The sequence below is a fragment of the Lissotriton helveticus genome, chromosome 5_1 (genome assembly GCF_964261635.1).
Source record: "Lissotriton helveticus chromosome 5_1, aLisHel1.1, whole genome shotgun sequence".
NCBI lineage: Eukaryota > Metazoa > Chordata > Amphibia > Caudata > Salamandridae > Lissotriton > Lissotriton helveticus.
Genome location: NC_136065.1, coordinates 37,548,152 through 37,564,825, shown reverse-complemented (window position 1 = coordinate 37,564,825; position 16,674 = coordinate 37,548,152). Strand labels below are relative to the sequence as shown.

General features: G+C 39.1%; 1 protein-coding gene across 1 annotated transcript in view; it reads left to right on the top strand.

Moving 5' to 3' along the window:
- LOC144752925 (E3 ubiquitin-protein ligase TRIM39-like) overlaps positions 1–16,674 on the top strand; it is a 256,584-nt gene that overhangs the window by 49,594 nt on the left and 190,316 nt on the right. The window lies entirely within an intron of this gene.

Here is a 16,674-nt window from a genome sequence, read left to right as displayed (position 1 = left end):
GCATAGGGACACTCCCGAAGTCATTCAAGTCCAACTTCAGCCCCAAATTGGCTCCCGAAGCCGGTTAAGGCCAAATTCAGCCCCAAATCGGGGTGGTGGGTGTAAGCAGGGACGATTGCTGTGTTTAACACATTGCAAGACTCTGGAACGACGACTAATCCAACCGATATTAGTGTTGAATCCATAGTTTGCGGGGTCCCTGAGAAGCATAGTGACACTCCAGATGCCGTTTAAGTTCAAGTTCAGTCCCAAAGCGGCATGGAGGGTGTGAGAAGGGGAGATTGGTGTCATAACACATTGCAGGAAGCCAAATGGGACGCCGAGTGATCAAGTAGCGTATCATCACAGTGGTATAATTTTTATGGAGACTTCAGGGGGCACAGGGATTACATTGAATTTACACTATAAATACCCAGGCAACGCTGGGTAAACAGCTAGTATATATATATATATATATATATATATATATATATATATATATATATATATATATATATATATATATATATATATATATATTACCTACTGGCGGTCGCCAGTAGGTATATATAGTTAGGATTTTTTCTCTAAGGGATTTTTGAAAATTGTATGTCTAATAACTTTGGCGTTTGTGGACGGAATTGGCTGAAATGTTCAGGACAATGGAACATTTTGTTTCTGAGCAGCCCCTGAAAATTTGGGGGGGGGTTTGTCAAGGGGGGGCCGAGAAAAAAGGGGGGTCCCAAAACACATTTTTCCCATGTTAATTTCCATAGGGCGGTTGGACTCACTTTTAGCCCGAATGGCTGAATGGATTTCCACGAAACTTGGCAAAATTGTAGGGACTGTTAGCCCGATGTGCCTTTGCTAGGTCTCAATATATGTGCTCCAGTGGATTTTGATATATTAACGTTCAAAAAAATATATATATCTGTAACAGCGCTCCGGCTAGCGCCCCGTTTCGCGTACCTGACGCGTAACGGAACTTCGCGAAGCGAAGCTGATTGGCTCTCTGGTGTCTGTCAACATTCTAAACAGTCCGGAGCGGCCGCCATCTTGTCTCTCGGTAGGATCGAGAGACAAGAGGAGGCCAAAATAAAGGGGGAAATGACCATAAGGGGGCATAGTAGATCCTCCCTGACCCCCTAGGTTTGATGTGGAGGCTTTAAAAGGGCCCCGCGGGGCAAAAAAGAAATAAAATAAAATCGATTTTTGCGTGGGGAGCGCCCGGTACGCGCACCGGGAAGCGGTCCGGGGAGCGTACTATGAGAAAAAAAGAATGATAGACTTTTCAAATATTGTATGTTTATTGATTGTTCGTTTTGTTGTTTTTTTTTGTTTTTTTATTTAAGTAGCAATATGTAGGTACCAATGCAGAGTCAAAAAATTAATATACACCGTCTCCTTTGTAGATATCTTGCATGTTGTTTCAGAAGTTATTGTGGAATATGGAATTCATACGATAGTGTGTCAGGAAAGCAGAAACAATATGGAGGAAGGAGATGATAAAGAGATGTTAAATACACATTGGAGATAATATAGTTAGAGAAAGGAAGTAACTATGAGCAAAATTACTATGTAACATAAAAAAGTTGCACAGTATACTATAAGTCTGACTTTACATTATAATCAATTTGGTACTAGTTTATGAATTACATATAAAAATGATTAAAGTCTCGAACAATTTTTGATTGTTAAATATAAATTTATTTTTCTGATTCTTTTTCAAAATTTAATAGAACGTCTAACATTTGACTTTCCGAAATGTCTTCTTTTTGACTGAACATAACTTCCAACATTTGACTGTCAGAAACGTCCTCATATTGAATTAACAAATCCACAGATTCTACACATTGTAGAAGTTCATGGTCCCGTGATTCATCCATGAATTCCAAGTCAATGGGTTCAATGATTTCCTCATTGTTCATCTCTAGGACAATTTCAAAGGAAACGTTCTGTTCTCCTTCCATTTTTGTGCTAAAATTTGCATAAAAAATAAATATATCAGTAGAGATAGGGCACTGTTGGGTTTAGGTTCAGACAGGTACTTGTGACTTTATAACAGAGAAGTTATCTATGGGCACTGTATGGTTTCAGGCGTGAAGTAGTACTATTAAAAAGTGCCTGTGAAAAAGCCTAAGTAAATTCATAATTATAACACAGAAACGTAAATCAATCCATAATTATAATAAACAAGCCTTTCTCAATGTCTAACTCTTACAGAGGGACAGTATATAACTATCTGAAAATGTTTTCCCAAATTAATTTAAAGTGCATAACATAGTTCTCCTGTCAAATTTATAAAATAACATCTTACCTTTTAAAAACAAGTTTAAGTTGTCAGTGAAAATGCTCTTGCAATGTACTTCAGGAAGTAGTTGTCAAAATGGCTGTGTTTCTCTCTTTCTTTATATATATTCTGGTACATAACCAATCAAATGTCAGGTAAAAAAAGTAGAAAATGAAAGTAACATTTTAATTGGTTGTCAATTCCAACACTTCAGATGTGTTTTGTGAAGTAATTTACCTCAGGGTATTTAGAGAGGTCTACAGGCTAAATGGCTAAATGGATTCCAACCAAATTTGTGAAAATGGTAGGGATTGGTATGTAGTATGAGCTAATCTATATTTGGTGAAAGTGTCTCCAGTGGTTTTTCTGTAAATTACTTTCCCACCTTTTTTAAGCGAGCGCTTCCTAGTGCGCGCCCCGGTACGCGAACCGGCAGCGTTACGGGAGTCCTCCATTTTGTGTTTCGGTAGAATTGAGATACAAGATGGAGGGCAAATAATGTTCAGAATGGGTAGAAGGAGGCACGGTAGACGTATCCTGACCCCCTAGGTTTTCTGAGGGTGGCTGAGGAGGCCCATATGTGTGAGAAAAAAAATTTCACATTTTCGCGCGGTTAGCGTCCGGTGCGCGTACCGGGTAGCGCTCCGGAAAGCGTAAATCGTGAAAATTAGTAAAAAAAAGTTACATTTAAAATTTGTTTATAGTGATCATAGTTAGAGTAGCTCTGAGAAGAGCTTTTGGGTCTGTGGTAGATTTAGGTACTTATAAGTAGGTAACAATACATAGTCTTAAATTCAGGATGAAAATTCTGTTTCCCTCATCTGAGAAGTGAACTCCATCTCCTCTGTAGATATCTTGCATGTAGTAACGCAACTTATTGTTGTACATGGAGCCCATTCCATGGTCTCTCATGTAAGCTGAAACAGACTTATTTACATGCTTCCTCGATTTCTCAATTTGTGGACAAAATTGGTTTGACCACCTCCATTTCTGTCTTTGGCATATATTTGAATATACCAAGGCAGTTTGAGGAAAAAGTGCCATCAATTGGTCAAAGGTGTCCTTTAAAAGCATTTCCAGACCTACCCAAGTCAAAGTGCCCAAGTCATTTCCTCCACAGTGCACAATTAACAGGTCAGGTTTTGGCAAATCAAAAAGGTTTTCACCAATGGTATCAATTGGTGACATCTTAATCCTCTGTGGCCAATCCACTTGATTTCCACATTTTGTAAATTGAGGTTGTGTAAATTTCTGTTAACAGTATACCTTTGAGCCCAGTAGATGTAACTATGTCCAACAATCCAGACAGAAAACATGGTGAGAGAAGGTTCTGCTGCAGTCAGATGAAGTGTGGTAATGAAATGGCAGTTGAAACAGTAGGAGTTTGTAATGAAAAAAACTGTGGAGTTTGTGTGCTAATGATTCAGTAGCAGTGATTGGTGGATTTTGATTGCTGAAAACAGAAAGCTAGGGTGCATGGATGAGTTCTTTGAAAGATGTAATTTGAATGGTCAAGAAAAAATCATTTTATGAAAGATTGCACTGGATACGCAGGTGTACTGAGAGTTCAGAGTTCAATTGAAACATTGTTGTGTGAACTTGCAAACATCAGAGGTCTTTCAGGAGGTGGTTGCTATGGAAAAAAGGCAGAAAGGGCAGAGGGGGGAAGGGTGTTGATTTGAAAAAAGTGAGGGAAGAGTTTTGATTGGGTGACATGAGAGATATGTGTGATGAATTACAGCATTTCTGTGCCATTGTTGGTTGCAGCCTCTGGAGTGCATACCTTTTGCTCTGCTAAAGAAAAATTGGTGTGTGTCTGAGACTGTTTTGAAACTCAAAAAGTATTTGCTAAGGTGAGAAAAGATTCATTTAATTTAGATAGAGAATAGTATGCTTTAGGGAGAAAATTATGAAGAAAGTTGTGTATTTAAAATGTTGCTTTGTGTCAAGTGTTTTACAAATAGATTTTGTTTCTTTGAGTTACATAGCCATGTTAAAAGTGACGCAAAAATGGTGCAAGGGCCTTTAAAAAACGCTTTCATGTGTGTTAGGGCATTTTAAGTCACTTCCCCATGAATGTGGGTAAATAATTGCTTTACATGATGTGTTTAAAAACGTTTTTTGAAATCAATTAGGTTTCTTGATATGTACTGCTAGAGTTTCATAGGTTGCTTGGGGCATATTTACAAGGCCTTTGAGTCCCTTTGATGTTATTTTTCCCATTTTAATTTAAGACATTTCCCCGTGGTGCAAGGTCCTTGTAAATACGCCCCCATGTGTCCTTGGCAAATTTAGATTTTGTTTCTTTGAGTTACATAGTCATGTTAAAAGTGATGCAAAAGTTGCAAGGGCCTTCAAAATACGCTTTCATGTGTGTTAGGGCATTTTAAGTCACTTCCCCATGAATGTAGTTGAATAACTGCTTTACTTGATGTGTTTAAAAACATTTATTGAAGTCATTTAAGTTTCTTGATATGTACTGCTAGAGTTTCATAGGCTGCTTGGGGCATATTTACAAGGCCTTTGAGTCCCTTTGATGTTATTTTCCCCATTTTAATTTAAGTCATTTCCCCGTGGTGCAAGGTCCTTGTAAATACGCCCCCATGTGTGCTTGGCTAATTTAAGTACTGATAGGGTGTGCTTCTACATAGGACCTGTGTTGTGTTTTCAAATTATGACCAGAAAATCGTTTTTTAAAAAAAAAAAACGCTTTTCACATTTATGAGAAGGTCATATTGGTGTCTGCTTCTTTAAATAAATATTGAACTGAGAAATATTAAACTGAGGCTTCTGTAAAAGTCAAGGGAGGTGAGTAATGTACATTGCTCTGTTGCATACAGTCCTCATCTTCTGCGTACTCTTGGATATGCTAGACTACATCTGCACAATGAGATAACTAAGCTGAGGAAACACAGGTGATGTGATTGTGAATTGAGCATAAATATTTGCACGTTTTTCAATTACATCACCTGTGTTTCCTAACATTACGAATCACATTGTGCAGATGAGGTTTAGGCCTGTCCAGGGAGATAGAGGAGGTCTGGCCTTTGTTCAAGAGTGCAGTGGACATGACTCACTTCATTGTTAGGCCTGCACATGTATTATCTTCTCTGTACTCTTCAATAAGCCTAAATTTCATCTGCAACCCTGAGTAGGCCTCACCTCAAATAAACCTCTGGATAGGCCACACCTTATCGTCCTCTTGAATCATTCATTTAAAATGTTAGGGGCAGATTTATGATGGTCGTGCGCCTCTTTTGTGCCGCTGTTGCGCCACTTTTGTGATGCAGCACTGATGCAAAAGATGCACCATGTTGCAAGATAGGCCTCACTTCATCTGCAACAAGATATCGTCATTTTAAACTGTAAACATTTAGGACTGTGTAGGGGGCATGGAGAAGCTGAATCTTCTGTAAATGTCAAAATTGTTGCATATAGTGCTCACCTTCTGCGTAGTCTTTGATATGCTAGGTTCCATCTGCACAATGAGATACCTAAGCAAAGGAAACACAGCTGATGTGATTGTGAAATGAGCAAAAGAAATTCCACATTTTTCAATTACATCACCTGTGTTTCCTAACATTACGAATCACATTGTGCAGATGAGGTTTAGGCCTGTCCAGGGACACAGAAGAGGTCTGGCCTTTGTTCAAGAGTGCAGTGGACATGACTCACTTTATTGTTAGGCCTGCACATGTATTATCTTGTCTGTACTCTTCAATAAGCCTAAATTTCATCTGCAACCCTGAGTAGGCCTCACCTCAAATAAACCTCTGGATAGGCCACACCTTATCGTCATCTTGAATCAATCATTTAAAATGTTAGGGGCAGATTTTTGATGGCCGTGCGCCTCTTTTGTGCCGCTGTTGCGTCACTTTTGTGATGCAGCAGTGATGCAAAAGATGCACCATGTTGCAAGATAGGCCTCACTTCATCTGCAACAAGATACCGTCAGTTTAAACTGTAAACATTTAGGACTGTGTAGGGGGCATGGAGAAGCTGAATCTTCTGTAAATGTCAAAATTGTTCCATACAGTGCTCACCTTCTGCGTAGTCTTTGATATGCTAGACTCCATCTGCACAACGAGATACCTAAGCAAAGGAAACACAGGTGATGTGATTGTGAAATGAGCAAAAGAAATTCCACATTTTTCAATTACATCACCTGTGTTTCCTAACATTACGAATCACATTGTGCAGATGAGGTTTAGGCCTGTCCAGGGACACAGAAGAGGTCTGGCCTTTGTTCAAGAGTGCAGTGGACATGACTCACTTCATTGGTAGGCCTGCACATGTATTATCTCCTCTGTACTCTTCAACAAGCCTAAATTTCATCTGCAACCCTGAGTAGGCCTCACCTCAAACAAACCTCTGGATAGTCCACACCTTATCGTCATCCTGAATCAATCATTTAAAATGTTAGGGGCAGATTTATGATGGCCGTGCGCCTCTTTTGTGCCGCTGTGCGTCACTTTTGTGACGCAGCGGCGGTGCAAAAGATGTGCTATGTTGCGACATATTTACAACTTGATGCATCTAGGCAGATGTGTCATGCTGTAAAGTCCTGTGCCACATGAAACCTGCGTCAGGTTTCATGTGAGCGTTTTGTTGTAGGGTGGGCAGTCATTTGCATGAAAGCCCTGTAAAACTAACACAGTAAAATTAAGAAGATTTCACTGAGTCACCTTTATGGCATTGCTGAATCAAATCCTTACGCCTGTTTGAAACAGGCATAAGGAGTGATGCACCATGCAATGTGTGGCTTGCCCCTGTGCATTGCAGTAGATATGTCGCGCATACGACGTGATTTCTGCAATGCGCCGTTTTTGTGGAACAGATGCGTGACGCATCTGTGCTGTTTTTGCTCAATGGTGCTCTGCATTGTAAATGCGGCACATCATGGGTGGCAGAGCAGTGGCGCACGTTAACTGGTGCATCCCTGGGGATGCGCCAGTTAACATAAATCTGTTCCTTTAAATTTAAGTATTAGCAGGGGACACAGTGTTGGTGAGGCTTATCCAAGGTTAAGAAGAGATGAGTCCTGTTCACTGAAAACTTGGACATAGGCCTCACCTCCTCAGCATCGCTGGACATGGTTAAATAATATCTGCAAAATGTTACTCTTGTTAAACAATTTTACTATTATAGTCTCTGAGATTTGTCTCTTACTCTGCAACATCTCATTGTTGTTCTCTTTCTTTAAAGATAACGACAACATCAAGCATGAGTGATAATGAGCAATCTGTTGATCTCCATCTTATCATTGAACTTGTTATTGAAACGTTAGTGGAAGTAGATCCCTTGGATGATTTATATCCTGTGGATGATGAAGAATATGATTAGGATGCTGATTTGTCAGAATTGTATGACATAGGGTGGGCAGCTGACCTGCTCGAGCCTATTAACCTATAAAGACTTTTAAAAATAAATTTAAGTTACTCGAAATGAAAAGTAACCATGTAAACCGTATCATTTAAAATTAAATACAACTTCAAAAACAGATTGTGTGAAGTGTCTTTAATAAAATAGTGAAATATGCTAAGAAAATTAGTTCAGATTCACATATAAAAGAGCACAGGTCAAATGTAGAAGCATTCCATTTCTTTGCTACTATTTGTGAGTTTTAAATTTGCTAATGCACTAAAAATTATTGTATGTAGAATTGACAACTACTAGTATGTTAATTTTTTGACGACTGTTATTGATTTACTGTTTGGGAATAGTGGTTAATAACATTTTTTATTATATTTTACCACAGATTCAACTGCAGATCATTTCAAAACTGCAATATGCCATCTAAAGAAAGAAGCCGAAAGGCTACAAAACGTCAAAGACAGCAGATTACTAAATGCTTACAGCAGTCCTCTACAATAAAAACTCGTCAAGTCACCAAGAAAGCTCCGGGTAAGACAACGAAATCATTCCTAAGAAACATTTGTAGAAAAAAAAGTATCACTACAGAACATGTTTTAGTCCAGAAAAAGAGAGCCAATTTAAACGGAAAGGAAAGGCCAATCAAAAATGTTACTGCTAGAGCAGGAGATAACTCTGTGCATGGTAGTAGAAGGAAAAATCAGTTTAGGGACATTCGTAGACGAATGTTCCGCAACAGGATAATTGGCAATTTGTTAAAAAATATTAAGAAAGGTCAACAGAAAGTAGTTTTTTATAAGAGAAAAAAAAAGTTGAGAAAATTATTGATCAGGCATTCGAAATTAAGCGAAAGTTATTTATTTTGATAATCAATAGAATTAGGAAACTAAAAAAGGCAATTTATGATTTCAAAACAAATAGTAGATGGAAGAGAACAGTTAATCGTAGTAATTTTTGTGAAGTTTTTTCAGGAGAATGGATGCATAGTTCAAGTTGTGAGGCATTTTTTAATGAGGAGAGTTATTTCCAGGATAATGATTTGGTGCATGCAGTTGACACCAGTGGTCGAGCTTATGAGGTGAAAGATGGTTGTCCAGTTGAAAAAGAAAAACTTGTGACAACAGAGGCAGAAGAGGTGTTAGGGAATGATGTTTTAGGAAGACATCCTAAGGGACCAGTGTATACCTGGAAGTGTAGTAGTATTTGCAGTGTGCAACAGGATTCCATCAATTTGCTTTGTGATTTTGTACGGACATTTAATAAGAAAAGTTTAAAACAGAAAATGAAGTTGTTGCAAGAATTAGATCCTTGCAGAGTGAGAGAAGTGACAGGTTTGCATGGTCATTCACTGGCTTGTCTTTCCAGGAGAGTATGCCAGAGTGTTTTTCATCATTTAAGGATGCTAGCAGTGCATCATAATAAAGTGAGGAAATTAGTTAGAATGTTGTATTATGCTAAGAGTCCAGCAATTATGCTTAAACAATTATGCACTGCTCTTTTGCATGGTTCTGAAGTAGATGTGAAGAATATTTGTGAAGAAATTGAGTTTTGTTACTTTGCAAGTAAAGAGGAGAATGTTGAAATTGACCCAGAAGAAGAAGGTAATGTGGAAGATAGTGTACAGGTTTCCAGTACAGATCATTTTCAGAAGGAAATTGCCACGTTTCAGGTGAAATCAAGTGAGAGGCCTAATTTCACTTGTGTGTGTTGTCGACCCACTTATTATAAGAATCAGACTAAGTTAGTGGATTTATATGCGAAAAGTGAAAGGGAAAATAATAGTGAATGGAAGGATTTTGCAACATACTTGATGGTAGAAAATTGTTTTGATTTGGGATCGGATCAACGTGTGTGTACTTATTGTTGTAACAAATTAAATCAAAACCGGATGCCTGCTAGAGCGGTTCATAATAATCTGGAATTGGTTGAGATTCCTTCTGAATTGAAGGATTTAAATACTTATGAATCTATTTTGATTCAAAGTATCCATCCCTTTCAGGCTATTGTACGAATGGAGCCAAAGACAGGGAAATTGCCTCCATCAGATTTACAGAGAGGATTAAAGGGAAGAGTTGTTTATTTGCCTCTAGATTTGAAGAAAAACATTAATACAATTGGAATAGAGAAAGTGGAAGAGGAACCTCTGGTTATCTTAGTTAATGGGGTTCCGACAAAGAGTAAGAAAATCTGGCAAGATTTAGTGGATGTTAGGAAAGTCAAAAAGGCAACATTGTATTTGAAGAAAAACAATAAGTACTACAAGAATGTATATGTTGCAGAAGAGGAAGTAAGTGAAGAAGAGGATAGCGATTTGTGTGCTGGTCAAATTGAGAAAGTAGAAGCCTCTAAAAATGAAGAAATATATGAACATTATAGTGTTCATCCTTTGCATTCCAAGGAAGTCATGGGGAATGCTATTGAGTTGTTTCAAATGAAACAAGCCAAAGGAAGTCCCATTAGTGTTTGGGAGGAAAGTTTGGAAGCTCGGTGTTTCCCACAGCTATTTCCAACAGGTCAAGGAGGAAGATATTATGAGCGACCTGATCAAATTCCTGCTTCTGAATACCGGACTTTACGATTGTATGCAGAAGATCCTAGGTTTCGTCAATGCATTCCCTATTTGTTTAATCTACTGTTTGAAAGCGATCTGTCTGGACTACCATATGCAGTGAACCACATCTTGAAAAGTGGTGTACAGATGCAAAATATCTCGGCAAGGGACTTTATGGATAAAGTCAATGTGCAAGACAGTATTTTGGATTCTCACCTGATTAATCTCATGGCGTGTCAGCGTGGTACTAATGAGTACTGGTACCGTCGTCATGGTGATTTAAAATGTATGCTGAGGAACTTAGGAACTCCCACATGGTTCCTCACTCTCAGCTGTGCCGAGTATGGCTGGGAAGACTTACTTGAATTTCTACGAGAGGCAAATGGAAACATTGAAAATATCGTATTCAAGACACCCGGAGAACTGTGCTCTTTGGATCCAGTGAATGTATGCAGGTACTTCAATCATAGATTTGAAGCTATGATGTCTTTCATCATGAACAAGAAAAATCCACCTCTTGGAGAGGTGTTGGATTTCTTCTGGAGAAAGGAGTACCAAGCAAGAGGTGCTCCTCATATACATATGCTGCTGTGGATCAAAGATGCACCCAAATTTGGAACAGATCCGGATGACTTAGTGATGAGTTTCATAGAACAGTATTCTACATGTGCTGTTCCAAAGGCAAAGGAAGACAAAAGCCTAAGAGAACAAGTTTTACGCTTCCAAAGCCATCGTTGTGGAAAGTACTGTCGTCGTAAATTCAGAAACAAGGACAAGTTCTACACAAAATGTCGTTTCGCCTTTCCACGACCGGTGATTTCTAAAGGAAGAGTGAACAGTTTGATGTCTTCGCTGCGACATAATGTGATGAAGAAATCACCCAAAAATACATACAATTTGAAAAGGAACGAAGAGTCCAAGTACATCAACGACTACAACCCAGTGATTTTGTCCATGTGGAATGCTAACATGGATATACAGTTTGTGGCTGATAACTGTATGGCTGTGGCTCGGTATGTGACATCTTACATCACCAAAAAAGAAAAGACAGAATTGAAGGATATGTGAGAGGACATTTCCCATGAAAAGAGCCTCAGTAAGAAGTTGTACAGTTTCAGTCTGAAGATGTTGTCGCATCGAGAAATCGGAGCTTACGAATGTTCTGACCGGTTGTCTTCAGCAAGTCTCTATGCCAAATCCAGGAGTATCATTTGGGCGAGTCTTGGTCTTGCTGCAACGCGTAATCGAGTTCTGAAACCTGTGCGGGAAATTGAGTATTTGGCGGAAAAGGAGCCAAACAGTACAGATATTTTGAAGACCAACATGTTGGATACATATTATCCAAATAGAAGCAGTCACCTCGAGAATGTTTGTCTGTATGAGGTTCTACAAAATTACATATTGAAGATGAACATCAAAGAAGATATTGATAAAGGAGTGTATGCTGTAATTGGAAGTGAGGGATGTCTGGTCAAGCAAAGAAAATGCCAATTGGTAAATCATCGAAAATTGAGTGGCGAATCTCCTGAAAGAAAAGAGTTTTCCTATTTAGCACTTTTGTAACTTTTCAAGCCTTGGCGTGCAGAAGAGGAACTGCTTGGAGATTTCCTCTGTTACGAAGACTCTTTCAATGCCGCCAAGGAGACTATAGAATGTCCTGTTTTTCTCAAATATCTAGAAATGTTGAATGCGGAAATCGAGCAGGAAGCAACGATTGCAGCCGAGATTGCTAGAGACAGTTCTCAGGACAGTCAGAGTTCTGTTTCATTGAGTCAGGATCCACTAGGAGGACCAGTTATCGAAAATGAAGCTGCCACTGCCATGATTGAAGTGGAAAGAGCCATGGCACATGCTCAGGAGGATGCGGTTAACTTAGAAGACTTGGAAAGACAACTCAACGTTGAGCAGAGGAAAATAAATGACAAAGTTACCAACCAAATTGATCATGGATTAAGTCATGAGAAGAAAGAGTGCTCATGTACGTCATTGAAGCCTGTCCGACTGTACGTGAGTGGAGAAGCGGGAACTGGAAAAAGTTTCCTCATTAAAGCAATTTCATGTTATTTGCAGAAAAGGACTGAGTCATCGCTGTCTTGTGTTGTCACCGCTCCAACTGGACTGGCAGCACATAACATTAAAGGTATTACTTTGCATCGTCTACTGATGCTGCCAGTGGAGCATGATAACAAATTACAATACCACAAGTTATCGGGAGATGCTTGTTGTAAAGTTTCCAGAGTCTTGAGGAAAATGAAACTTCTTATCATTGACGAAGTAAGCATGGTTTCCAATGTCATGCTTGCCTTTGTGCATTTGAGAATGCAAGAAGTTCTCAAAACAGAGTATGATGTGTTATTTGGTGGCAAACACATCATTGTTTTCGGAGATCTTCTGCAGCTGACACCAGTGAAAGGACAACCTGTGTTCAAAATGCTCACGCATGAAGATACCAGGAAGTGCCTAGGGAGCATTGGCAACGTTAATATATGGTTAAACTTCAATTATGCTGAACTGTGTGAAAATATGCGTCAAGCAAAGGATGAAGATTATAAGAATATTCTACAAGATGTTAGAATCGGAAAAGTGACCGAGCATGGGAAAGAAGCTTTACATGCACGATTACTGGCAAATTTGTATCCAGATGAAGACGTTGTGCCTGAGAATATTTTTCGGAAAATTACTGAGAAGAAATCTGGAATATGTTTGATGCCAACTCTTGCAGAATGTGCCATCTTCAACAACAAAATGTTGCATTTAGAAAACCAAGAGATTGTGAAACTGGAAGCTATTGACAGAGTAGAGCATGTGGGAGCAACAATTATTTTGTCTGAGAATTTGAAATCAAAATTGGATTCATTAGAGAAGACTATATCTAAAACTGCAGGTTTTGAAAAGACTTTGAATGTGTGCTTAAATTGGCGTATAATTTTAAGAAGGAATTTACATGTTGAAAGGTCTGGTAAATGGATCAATGGGTAATGTTGTTGATTTTGAGAAATACAGAAATAGAGATGGAATTGAATTTTTAAAAATTAAATTTGATGGCATTGAGGAAGTACAGCTAATTGGTCGTTGCTCTGCTAGGTTTTTGCTTGTAAAAGACTTATATGTTCGCCGTAAGCAGTTTCCTGTTTGCTTGGCATATGCGGTGACAATCCATAAATCCCAAGGTTTAAATGTAGACAGTGCATTGGTGAATATTGGCAGTTCTGTGTTCAAGGAGGGTATGGCATATGTGGCATTGTCACGAGTCAGAACTTTATCGGGATTGTACTTGATTGAGTGTGATGTCACAAACATTTGTGCGGATCTAGATTGTGTTAAGGAATACAATAGGTTAAGAAGAGAGTATGCGCCACATTTGCCTCAATATCCTTTGTTTGAGAAACGTGTGGTAGGCCGGAAACGAAGAAATGTGACCAATAATAGGGAGGTTGTAGCAAAAAGACGAAAAGTCGATGAACCCGAAATTATAAGCAGAAAGAAAATTGATTCTGTTGAAGATGTTGTTGGTTTTCAATTTGAAAATAGTTCTGGTGTCAACTGCTATGCTAATGTTGTGGTTAATGTTGTCTTTTCTCTAGAAACTTTAAAAGATTGTGGTCAATTCGGATCAAAGATTTTGCAGTTTGTTGAATTCTGTGTTAGAGAAATGTAGCACTGATAGAACAAAAATAGAAAGTGTGTCTGAAATTCGAAATCTGTTAGACAAATGTTCAGGTCAAACGCAATTCTCTCAAAATATTCAGCAAGATTGTCAGGAGTTTTTAATGTATATGCTTGATGTATTGCAAGATGAAGGTGTAGATGTAGATCACCTGTTTGGCCTTTCTTATCAATGGCGGCATGACTGCGAGAACTGTAGGGTATCAAGTACTACTAGTGTAGACTCAGAAAGATTTATATATTTAACTTTGCCAGACAGTAAATCTGTGTCTTTTAATAAGCTAGTAAAAGTAGCCGATCACAACATGGAGTGTAGCCAATGTAAGTCAGCAATGATGTCCACATTATTTATACGAACATATGGCCAGTATGTCATTTTAATGTTCCAACGATGTAGGCCTGATGGAACAAAATTGACAACTTTAATTAAAAATGTTGTGGCTTCGCAGTTGTCAATATCAGGAAGGACTTTTGTAACTGCAGCAATTATATATCATGACGGACCTTCAACAACATCAGGACATTACACAGCTTATTTGAAGTCTAGAAACGGCTGGTCATTCTGCAATGATTCTGTTTTAACTTAAAAAAAAATTGCCTTTTGACCTTAAAAATTCTTACCTGATGTTTTTACAACCAAAACTTTAGGGAAAGAATCTCGGGATTTGCTCTGAGGAATTTCAAGAGGTTCTAATGGCTCCTACACTATTTCGCCTTGAGGATAAGTGTAGTACAGAGTCAAAAGTTATTTTTGAGTTTTAAGTAGTTCCTGGAAAAAAAGGTTTTCTTACAGAAAGTGGTGGGCACGGATTAGTTAAAGGACAACAGAGTATTTCCCAAAGCAAACGGTTTTCTTACCATAACACTTGACGTCATGGAAAAATAACTGCACTTTGAATGAGTTCAGAAAAACTGTTTCTTTTAATAAGCTAATTCAAGCAGCCAATCAAAACATGGAGTAGAGGTAATGTAAGTCTGCAATGCTGTCTACATTATTTGGACAAACTTTTGGTTATAATGTCATTTTAAAATTCCAACTATATAAACCTGATGAAAGTAAGTCTTCAACTTTAATTACAAATGTTGTGGCTACACAGTGGTTGATTTTAGGAAGAACATTTGTAACTGCAGCTATTATATGACATGATGGTCCTTTGACAACATCCGTTTATTACACAGCTTATTGAAAATGTAAAAAAAGCTGGTGTTTCGGAAATGATTCACATTTGACTATGAAACAATGTTGCCTTTTCACTTAAAAATATTCTTACTTCCTGTTTTCAGAAGAGAGAATTTCGGGTAGGTAACTGGCCTGTAATGATTCTAGGAGTTGATATAATTTTATGTACTGTTTTAAATTGCTTTGTGATTAAAAGTGATGTGGAGAATTAAATAATTGTAGTAGTCATAGAGGTAGTGTAAGTTTACTTCATAGTAAGCAGTATCAATGTCATAGGAAATGTGGAACATGAGTGAGCAAGAAGGGTAAGTGTCAAAGTTGTTGCATACAGTGCTCACCTTCTGTGTAGTCTTTCATATGCTAGACTACATCTGCACAATGAGATACCTAAACAAAGGAAACACAAGTGATGTGATTGTGGAATGAGCAAAAAAAATTGCACGTTTTTCAATTACATTACCTGTGTTTCCTAACATTACGAATCACATTGTGCAGATGAGGTTTAGGCCTGTCCAGGGACACAGAAGAGGTCTGGCCTTTGTTCAAGATTGCAGTGGACATGACTCACTTCATTGGTAGGCCTGCACATGTATTATCTCCTCTGTACTCTTCAACAAGCCTAAATTTCATCTGCAACCCTGAGTAGGCCTCACCTCAAACAAACTTCTGGATAGACCACACCTTATCATCATCCTGAATCAATCATTTAAAATGTTAGGGGCAGATTTATGATGGCCGTGCGCCTCTTTTGCGCCGCTGTTGCGTCACTTTTGTGACGCAGTAGCAGTGCAAAAGATGAAATGAAATGAAATGAAACAAATATTTATAAAAGCGCACTGCGGCCAAGCGGCTTCCTGGCGCTGAGGATCACAGCCATAATTCGCTAGGGAACCGGGGGGGAGTTAGACAGGAAAAGCCTGAAGAAAGAAGAAAGTTTTAAGAGCTTTACGGAAATGTGAAAAGATAGGAATAGAGCGAATCGAAAGGGGAAGAGAGTTCCAGATCTGGGGAGCCCGCACCGAGAAGCGAGTGCCTCCGGTGCGGGATTTGCGGAAGCGGGGGACGTGAAGAAGAGAGAGAGAGGACGAGCGAAGAGAACGACAAGGGGCATGAGAGGAAACTAAAGAATTGATAAAGAGAGGAGCAGATCGGGCATGAGCCCGGAAAGCCAAACAGGCAAGTTTGAAGTGAGATCTGAGGTGAACAGGGAGCCAATGAAGGGATTTAAGGGCAGGAGTGATGTGAGAAAACTTGGGAAGACGAAAAACAAGACGGGCTGCCTGGTTCTGGATGGCCTGGAGGCGGCGAGTTTCGTAGGCCGGAATGCCTACGAACAGGCCATTGCCGTAATCCAGGCGAGATGTAATAAGGGCGGAAATAATAGTTTTTAGGGCATCAACAGAAAAAAACCGGGAGATTTTGCGGATGAGGCGGAGGGAAAGGAAACAAGCGGAGACGACGGCGCTGATATGCGCATGCATAGAAAGATCATTGCTGATCTTGATGCCCAAGGTCCGGACGGAGGAGACTGGGGAGGGAGGGGAACCGAAAGAGAGGGGCCAGTGAACAGCAGACCAGGGGTTAGAGGGACCACCAGTGAGGACAAGCTCAGTCTTGTCAGGATTGAGCTTTAAA